Below are 10,000 nucleotides of genomic sequence, written 5' to 3'. Positions count from 1 at the left end.
TGACGGTTTCGACCGGTCCAAACAGCAGAAACACAACCGTGACACAGACACACAAACGCCTCCCGGAATGCAAGCACTCCCCGTCACTGTGTTCAGAGGCAACCACCATTTTTCATATATGTTAGCCCTTTCGTTCTTGTTATAATCAGTTCAGGAATTATTTCCCTTTGTTCACTACGGTTTGTCGTGGGCCTTTGCTCATTTGCCCTTGCTCTTAAACATGGTCGCGCGACTTTGCAGGAAGGACGAGTACGCGGCGTGCCGGCGTCAGTGAAGCCGTCTGGTTGCGATCGGGTCGGTGGGAGCGGCCCTCTCCGCTCCCCCAACGGCACGGTAGTCAAAGCCGGCCGGGGCTGTGTCGCCCTCAGGGGTAAGGTGTTGCACACGGGTCTTCCCCCCCTGACAGGGAAGCCGGTGCTCGGTTCCGCTCTTTGTATTTCGGTGCAACAAACGGGTACCAACAGAATTGACGGCGGGGCAGGCACGCACACAGAAGGAGTTTGCCACAGTGCCCAGACACGTGTGGTGCTGCCACCGCCGCCCTCGGACTTGCCAGAGAAATGGTGTGCACGGCCTGAGGAACGGGTGCCCCACGCGGCGTCCGCAGACCACCGCCCCGTTCCACGGGTCCGTCAAGTGCCACTACCGTAACGCACACGGGCGCCTCGGCCTCACACGGAGGAGAGTCCAAACGGAAAGTTCTGCCAACCGACTCGCTCGGTGTCCGCCCGATGTGCAGTCGGGACCACAGAGGGACAACCGCTCAGCCTGAAGCACCAGCGCATCAACGATGAACCCGCCAAGGGCCCTACCGCGTCGAACACGAGCGTCCGGTCAGTCCGGATATGTCACAGGCGAAGAGCACGAACTGTCAAGCCCGACCCAGTCCATGGCCAACGCCCAAGACATGCCATCATCGCCCGCAGGGTCGCCAGGCTTAGGCATGGATAGGCAAACGCACTGATTGTTGCAGCCCACTACCGGCGTGCGCGCCTTTTGCATTCAGAGGTTTCTGGGCACGCACTTTAAGGCCTCACAGAACGAAGTGCAACCCAAGGGAACGTGGCATCTGTGCCGTTTCAAAGCGCCGGCACTCCCTACCACCGAGTGCCACTTTTTTAAAAAACTCAGACTTTGTACTTTGCAAGCCGTATACAAAGTGCCGTCAATTCCGTTGTCTGGTTTTTTTGCACAAGTGTTTATCACACTTTGATACATATATAGAAAAAGCCGTAATATATATATATATATGTATCTGCCACAGAGTCACCACCGGCCAGGCAACTCTGTCCGTTTTCCAGAACGTACCCGAGGAATTAGCCATAAATGAAGTAAAGTGTCTGCCCCCTCCGACACTGAGGTGCTCTTCAAGAGGTTATATATTTGGAAAAAGTCCCCTTTTGTGAAGTAGCACTTTCCTGGGTACTTTCAAACTGACACCGCTAGCCAAAAAATGTTCTGAAAAACGAGTTCCCGAAAATCCCCGGGCACCCCGCCAACCCCCCCTGCCAGAAAATGCAGGTGTCCACCTCGGCGGGGTGCGGCCCGGTAGTCCTACCGAGAATGAGGCCTGGGGGGCCCGCAAAACGGGTCAATCGCAACTCCATGCGGGCTACCGGCGGCAACTCATTAACCAGCCTCCGGACACTTGTGCCAGAAAATGCAGGTGCCCACCTCGGCGGGACGGATCCACCAACCTCTGCGGGAAACCATGCACCGAGCCTGGCGACCGCCGACCGGATCTGACTTCATAGACTTCCGTCTGTGCTCACATTTTTGCTCTGCGGGCACAGGGAGCCTCCAAGTCGGCAGCACAACCGCACCCTCGGGTGCTGGCTTTTCACTGGTTCACCATTTACTGCCGGCTCACACCTGGGCCACCCTCCCGTGGCCAGAGCCTGAGCCTAGTGCGGCTTAATCTCCCACCGTGCCCCGTTTGATGGACCCTCTCTGCGGCCAGAGGCTAAGTCAAGTTCGGCTAACTCTGCCACCGTGCCCGTCGGCTGGACCATCTCTCTTGCCAGAGACTAAGTCCAGTTTGGTTAATGATTTACCAGAGCTCCGTTCAGCGCGGCCGATGGTCTCAACCATTCCGGCCGCCGGCGGAGCTCCACCCGGGGCTGCAACCGGGTGAGGTCCGGGCCCTCGGTCGTGCCCGTCGGCTGGACCATCTCTCTTGCCAGAGACTAAGTCCAGTTTGGTTAATGATTTACCAGAGCTCCGTTCAGCGCGGCCGATGGTCTCAACCATTCCGGCCGCCGGCGGAGCTCCACCCGGGGCTGCAACCGGGTGAGGTCCGGGCCCTCGGTCGTGCCCGTCGGCTGGACCATCTCTCTTGCCAGAGACTAAGTCCAGTTTGGTTAATGATTTACCAGAGCTCCGTTCAGCGCGGCCGATGGTCTCAACCATTCCGGCCGCCGGCGGAGCTCCACCCGGGGCTGCAACCGGGTGAGGTCCGGGGCCCTCGGTCGTGCCCGTCGGCTGGACCATCTCTCTTGCCAGAGACTAAGTCCAGTTTGGTTAATGATTTACCAGACCTCCGTTCAGCGCGGCCGATGGTCTCAACCATTCCGGCCGCCGGCGGAGCCCCACCCGGGGCTGCAACCGGGTGAGGTCCGGGCCCTCGGTCGTGCCCGTCGGCTGGACCATCTCTCTTGCCAGAGACTAAGTCCAGTTTGGTTAATGATTTACCAGACCTCCGTTCAGCGCGGCCGATGGTCTCAACCATTCCGGCCGCCGGCGGAGCCCCACCCGGGGCTGCAGCCGGGTGAGGTCCGGGCCCTCGGTCGTGCCCGTCGGCTGGACCATCTCTCTTGCCAGAGACTAAGTCCAGTTTGGTTAATGATTTACCAGACCTCCGTTCAGCGCGGCCGATGGTCTCAACCATTCCGGCCGCCGGCGGAGCCCCACCCGGGGCTGCAACCGGGTGAGGTCCGGGCCCTCGCTCGAGGGGAAGGCACCCCCGGCCGCGGCCGGTGCCCAGGCCGCCGCTTTTCCGACGGCCGAAAAAGTCGGAAAAACGGCCAAAAATCCGGAGAAATACTAGCCCATTCTGGCCGAACGGCCGTCGGGGCGGCGGCCCGGTGCGGTCCCGGCAGACCTGGGGGCTCGAGCGGGGCCCTGTTTCGATTTTCCGCCTTCAATGCAGCAAAGTCAAAACTGGTTAATGAGTTGCCACATGTCATTGCCATCGCCTTCCTGCTATTCTGCAGGTACCCCGCCAACCCCCCGTGCCAGAAAATGCAAGTGGCCACCTCGGCGGGGTGTGCCCCGGTAGTCCTACCGGGGAAGGGGCCCGGAGGCCCCGCAAAACGGTTCAATCTCAACTCCATCCCCACTTCCGGGGGTAACTGGTTAACCAGCCTCGGGACTCCCCTGCCAGAAAATGCGAGTGGCCACCTCGGCGGGACGGATCCGCCGAGCTCTGCGGGAAACCGTGCACCCTGCCCCGCCACCACCGACCGGATCTGACTTCATAGAGCTCCGTGCGGCTCCCATTTTTGCTCTGCGGGGCCAGGGAGCCTCCGAATCGGAAGGACTACCGCCATCGCGGGTGCATCACTGCTGCCGGGTGGCCACGGCCTGCCAGCCCTCACCTGGACCCCCCCCTCCTGCGCCAGGGGCCAAGTCCAGTTTGGTTAATGAGTTACCCGAGCTCCGTTCAGCGCGGCCGATGGTCTCAACCATTCCGGCCGCCGGCGGAGCTCCTCCGGGGCTGCAAACGGGTGAATTCCGGGCCCTCGCTCGAGGGGAAGGCACCCCCGGCCGCGGCCGGTGGCCAGGCCGCCGCTTTTCCGACGTCCGAAAAAGTCGGAAAAACGGCCAAAAATCCGGAGAAATACTAGCCCATTCTGGCCGAACGGCCGTCGGGGCGGCGGCCCGGTGCGGTCCCGGCAGACCTGGGGGCTCGAGCGGGGCCCTGTTTCGATTTTCCGCCTTCAATGCAGCAAAGTCAAAACTGGTTAATGAGTTGCCACATGTCATTGCCATCGCCTTCCTGCTATTCTGCAGGTACCCCGCCAACCCCCCGTGCCAGAAAATGCAAGTGGCCACCTCGGCGGGAACACCTCCGGTAGTCATGCCGCCGAAGAGGTCCCGACGGCGGCATGAGGGGGTCAAATCCATCCCGATGGGGACCGACGGTTCTTTTTAAAAACGCGTTTTTTCGCGATTTCAACGGCCGGGCCGCCTCGCCCCGGGTCGCCACGACCCCGAACCGCCACCCGCCGGTCGCCGAAGCCGATAGAGCGCCGCCTACCGGTCATCAAATAATTGGTTAATGAGTTCCCCCGAAGTTGGTTAATGTTTTCCCGGCTGTTGCTTAGTCTGATCCCCGCAGCTCCTGATACTAAGGGCAGCTGCTTAATGTACTGCCCCCTGTTGGACAATGGCTTCCCCGCCGTTGGTTGATGCTTTACCCGCCTCTGGTGGATGTTTTCCCGAAACTGGTTAATGAGTTCCCACGAAACTGGTTAATGAGTTCCCACGAAGTTGTTTTCCCCGCTGCTGGTTCATTTGCACCCCGCTGCTCCTGATACTGAGGGCAGCTGCTTAACGTGCTCCCCCCTGTTGGACGAAGGCTTCCCCGCCGTTGGTTGATGCTTTCCCCGCCTCTGGTGGATGTTTTCCCGAAACTGGTTAATGAGTTCCCCCGAAACTGGTTAATGAGTTCCCACGAAGCTGTTTTCCCCGCTGCTGGTTCATTTGTACCCCGCTGCTCCTGATACTAAGGGCAGCTGCTTAATGTGCTCCCGCCTGTTGGACAATGGCTTCCCCGCCGCTGGTTGATGTTTTCCCCGCCATTGGTGGAAGGTTTCCCGAAACTGGTTAATGAGTTCCCCCGAAACTGGTTAATGAGTTCCCACGAAACTGGTTAATGAGTTCCCCCGCGGTTGGTTGATCTTTTCCCGGCTGTTGCTTAATCTGATCCCCGCTGCTCCTGATACTTAGGGCAGCTGCTTATTGTACTGCCCCCTGTTGGACAATGGCTTCCCCGCCGTTGGTTGATGCTTTCCCCGCCCCTGGTGGATGTTTTCCCGAAACTGGTTAATGAGTTCCCCCGAAACTGGTTAATGAGTTCCCACGAAGCTGTTTTCCCCGCTGCTGGTTCATTTGTACCCCGCTGCTCCTGATACTAAGGGCAGCTGCTTAATGCGCTCCCGCCTGTTGGACAATGGCTTCCCCGCCGCTGGTTGATGTTTTCCCCGCCATTGGTGGAAGGTTTCCCGAAACTGGTTAATGAGTTCCCCCGAAACTGGTTAATGAGTTCCCACGAAACTGGTTAATGAGTTCCCCCGCGGTTGGTTGATCTTTTCCCGGCTGTTGCTTAATCTGATCCCCGCTGCTCCTGATACTTAGGGCAGCTGCTTATTGTACTGCCCCCTGTTGGACAATGGCTTCCCCGCCGTTGGTTGATGCTTTCCCCGCCCCTGGTGGATGTTTTCCCGAAACTGGTTAATGAGTTCCCACGAAACTGGTTAATGAGTTCCCACGAAGTTGTTTTCCCCGCTGCTGGTTCATTTGTACCCCGCTGCTCCTGAGACTAAGGGCAGCTGCTTAATGTGCTCCCCACTGTTGGACAAAGGCTTCCCGGCCGTTGGTCGATGCTTTCCCCGCCTTTGGTGGAGGATTTCCCGAAACTGGTTAATGAGTTCCCCAGAAACTGGTTAATGAGTTCCCACGAAACTGGTTAATGAGTTCCCCCGCGGTTGGCTGATCTTTTCCCGGCTGTTGCTTAATCTGATCCCCGCGGCTCCTGATACTAAGGGCAGCTGCTTAATGTGCTCCCCACTGTAGGACAATGGCTTCCCCGCCGCTGGTTGATGCTTTCCCCGCCTTTGGTGGAAGTTTTCCCGAAACTGGTTAATGAGTTCCCAGGAAACTGGTTAATGAGTTCCCCCGCGGTTGGTTGATCTTTTCCCGGCTGTTGCTTAATCTGTTCCCCGCTGCTCCTGATACTAAGGGCAGCTGCTTAATGTGCTCCCCCCTGTTGGACAATGGCTTCCCCGTCGTTGGTTGATGCTTTCCCCGCCTTTGGGTGGAAGTTTTCCCGAAACTGGTTAATGAGTTCCCACGAAACTGGTTAATGAGTTCCCACGAAACTGGTTAATGAGTTCCCACGAAGCTGTTTTCCCCGCTGCTGGTTCATTTGTACCCCGCCGCTCCTGATACTAAGGGCAGCTGCTTAATGTGCTCCCGCCTGTTGGACAATGGCTTCCCCGCCGCTGGTTGATGTTTTCCCCGCCTTTGGTGGAAGGTTTCCCGAAACTGGTTAATGAGTTCCCCCGAAACTGGTTAATGAGTTCCCACGAAACTGGTTAATGAGTTCCCCCGCGGTCGGTTGATCTTTTCCCGGCTGTTGCTTAATCTGATCCCCGCTGCTCCTGATACTTAGGGCAGCTGCTTAATGTGCTCCCCACTGTTGGACAGTGGCTTCCCCGCCGTTGGTTGATGCTTTCCCCGCCTTTGGTTGATGTTTTCCCGAAACTGGTTAATGAGTTCCCCCGAAACTGGTTAATGAGTTCCCACGAAGTTGTTTTCCCCGCTGCTGGTTCATTTGTACCCCGCTGCTCCTGATACTAAGGGCAGCTGCTTAGTGTACTTCCCCCTGTTGGACAATGGCTTCCCCGCCGCTGGTTGATGTTTTCCCCGCCTTTGGTGTAGGATTTCCCGAAACTGGTTAATGAGTTCCCACGAAACTGGTTAATGAGTTCCCCCGCGGTTGGCTGATCTTTTCCCGGCTGTTGCTTAATCTGATCCCCGCTGCTCCTGATACTAAGGGCAGCTGCTTAATGTGCTCCCCACTGTTGGACAATGGCTTCCCCGCCGTTGGCTGATGCTTTCCCCGCCTTTGGTGGACGTTTTCCCGAAACTGGTTAATGAGTTCCCACGAAACTGGTTAATGAGTTCCCACGAAACTGGTTAATGAGTTCCCCCGCGGTTGGCTGATCTTTTCCCGGCTGTTGCTTAATCTGATCCCCGCTGCTCCTGATACTAAGGGCAGCTGCTTAATGTGCTCCCCCCTGTTGGACAATGGCTTCCCCGCCGTTGGTTGATGTTTTCCCCGCCTTTGGTGGACGTTTTCCCGAAACTGGTTAATGAGTTCCAACGAAACTGGTTAATGAGTTCCCACGAAACTGGTTAATGAGTTCCCCCGCGGTTGGTTGATCTTTTCCCGGCTGTTGCTTAATCTGATCCCCGCTGCTGCTGATACTAAGGGCAGCTGCTTAATGTGCTCCCCCCTGTTGGACAATCGCTTCCCCGCCGTTGGTTGATGCTTTCCCCGCCTCTGGTGGAAGTTTTCCCGAAACTGGTTAATGAGTTCCCACGAAACTGGTTAATGAGTTCCCACGAAACTGGTTAATGAGTTCCCCCGCGGTTGGCTGATCTTTTCCCGGCTGTTGCTTAATCTGATCCCCGCTGCTCCTGAGACTAAGGGCAGCTGCTTAATGTGCTCCCCACTGTTGGACAGTGGCTTCCCCGCCGTTGGTCGATGCTTTCCCCGCCTTTGGTGGAGGTTTTCCCGAAACTGGTTAATGAGTTCCCACGAAACTGGTTAATGAGTTCCCCCGCGGTTGGCTGATCTTTTCCCGGCTGTTGCTTCATCTGTTCCCCGCTGCTCCTGAGACTAAGGGCAGCTTCTTGATGTGCTCCCCCCCTGTTGGACAATGGCTTCCCCGCCGTTGGTTGATGCTTTCCCCGCCTTTGGTGGAAGTTTTCCCGAAACTGGTTAATGAGTTCCCACGAAACTGGTTAATGCGTTCCCACGAAACTGGTTAATGAGTTCCCCCGCGGTTGGCTGATCTTTTCCCGGCTGCTGCTTAATCTCTTCCCCGCTACTCCTGAGACTAAGGGCAGCTGCTTAGTGTACTCCCCGTTGTTGGTTCCTGGCTTCCCCAGTGTTTAGCCTGCCGTTGGTTCATGTCTTCCCGATATTTCGTTCATGTTTTCCCCCGAAGTTGGTGAATGTTTTCCCGGCTGTTGGATAATCTGTTCCCCGCTGCTCCTGAGACTGAGGGCAACTGCTTAATGTACTCCCCGCTGTTGGTTAATGGCTTCCCCGGTGTTTGTTCAACCACCCCCCCCCCCCCCCCCCCCCCGCACCCGCGGTTAGGGTTAGGGTTCGGGTTAGGGTTAGGGTCAAGGCACAGGCAGAAACACGCCCTTACTACACACTCCATGCTCACAAGCACTCCACATTGACTCTCCACGCCCGCACAGGCGCCCCTCACGCCGGCCACACTTTCAAATTGCTCCGTTAGGGTTAGGGTTAGGGTTAGGGCTAGGGCTAGGGCTCGGGTTAGGGTTCGGGTGACGGCTACGGTTAGGGTTAGCGCTAGGGTTAGGGTTAGTGTTAGGGTCAAGGCACAGGCAGAAACACGCCCTTACAACACACTCCATGCTCACAAGGACTCCACATCGACTCTCCACGCCCGCACAGGCGCCCCTCACGCCGGCCACACTTTCAAATTGCTCCGTTAGGGTTAGGGTTAGGGCTAGGGCTAGGGCTCGGGTTAGGGTTCGGGTGACGGCTACGGTTAGGGTTAGCGCTAGGGTTAGGGTTAGTGTTAGGGTCAAGGCACAGGCAGAAACACGCCCTTACAACACACTCCATGCTCACAAGGACTCCACATCGACTCTCCACGCCCGCACAGGCGTCCCTCGCGCCGGTCACACTTTCAAATTGCTCCCTTAGGGTTAGGCTTAGGGTTAGGCTAGGGTTAGGGTTAGGGCTAGGGCTCGGGCTAGGGTTAGGCTTAGTGTTAGGGTTAGTGTTAGGGTTAGGGCTAGCGTTAGGGCTATGGTTAGGTTTTGGGCTAGGGTTAGGGTTAGTGTTAGGGTTAGTGTTAGGGTTAGGGCTAGGGTTAGGGCTTTGGTTAGGGTTAGGGCCACGGTTAGGGTTAGGGTTAGGGTTAGGGTTTGGGCTAGGGTTAGGGTTAGGGTTAGTGTTAGGGTTAGGGCTAGGGTTAGCGCTTTGGTTAGGGTTAGGGTTTGGGCTAGGGTTAGGGTTAGTGTTAGGGTTAGGGTTAGTGTTAGGGTTAGGGCTAGGGCTAGGGCTTTGGTTAGGGTTAGGGCCACGGTTAGGGTTAGGGTTTGGGCTAGGGTTAGGGTTAGTGTTAGGGTTAGGGTTAGGGCTAGGGTTAGGGTGAGGGCTAGTGCTCGGGCTAGGGTTAGGCTTAGTGTTAGGGTTCGGGTTAGGGCTAGGGTTTGGGTGAGGGCTCGTGCTCGGGCTAGGGTTAGGCTTTGTTTTAGGGTTAGGGCGCGGGTTTGGGTTAGTCTTAGAGTTAGGCTTAGGGTTATGCTTAGGGTCAGGGCACATGCAGAATCACGCCCTTACTCAACACTCCGTGCTCACAAGCACTCCACATTGACTCTCCACGCCCGCACAGGCGCCCCTCACGCCGGCCACACTTTCAAATTGCTCCGTTAGGGTTAGGGTTAGGGTTAGGGCTAGGGCTAGGGCTCGGGTTAGGGTTCGGGTGACGGCTACGGTTAGGGTTAGCGCTAGGGTTAGGGTTAGTGTTAGGGTCAAGGCACAGGCAGAAACACGCCCTTACAACACACTCCATGCTCACAAGGACTCCACATCGACTCTCCACGCCCGCACAGGCGCCCCTCACGCCGGCCACACTTTCAAATTGCTCCGTTAGGGTTAGGGTTAGGGCTAGGGCTAGGGCTCGGGTTAGGGTTCGGGTGACGGCTACGGTTAGGGTTAGCGCTAGGGTTAGGGTTAGTGTTAGGGTCAAGGCACAGGCAGAAACACGCCCTTACAACACACTCCATGCTCACAAGGACTCCACATCGACTCTCCACGCCCGCACAGGCGTCCCTCGCGCCGGTCACACTTTCAAATTGCTCCCTTAGGGTTAGGCTTAGGGTTAGGCTAGGGTTAGGGTTAGGGCTAGGGCTCGGGCTAGGGTTAGGCTTAGTGTTAGGGTTAGTGTTAGGGTTAGGGCTAGCGTTAGGGCTATGGTTAGGTTTTGGGCTAGGGTTAGGGTTA

This window comes from Mustelus asterias, unplaced genomic scaffold, assembly GCF_964213995.1.
Source record: "Mustelus asterias unplaced genomic scaffold, sMusAst1.hap1.1 HAP1_SCAFFOLD_989, whole genome shotgun sequence".
In the NCBI taxonomy this organism is placed as follows: domain Eukaryota; kingdom Metazoa; phylum Chordata; class Chondrichthyes; order Carcharhiniformes; family Triakidae; genus Mustelus; species Mustelus asterias.
The sequence above is the reverse complement of the archived record's forward strand: the minus strand, read 5'-3'. Positions refer to the sequence as shown.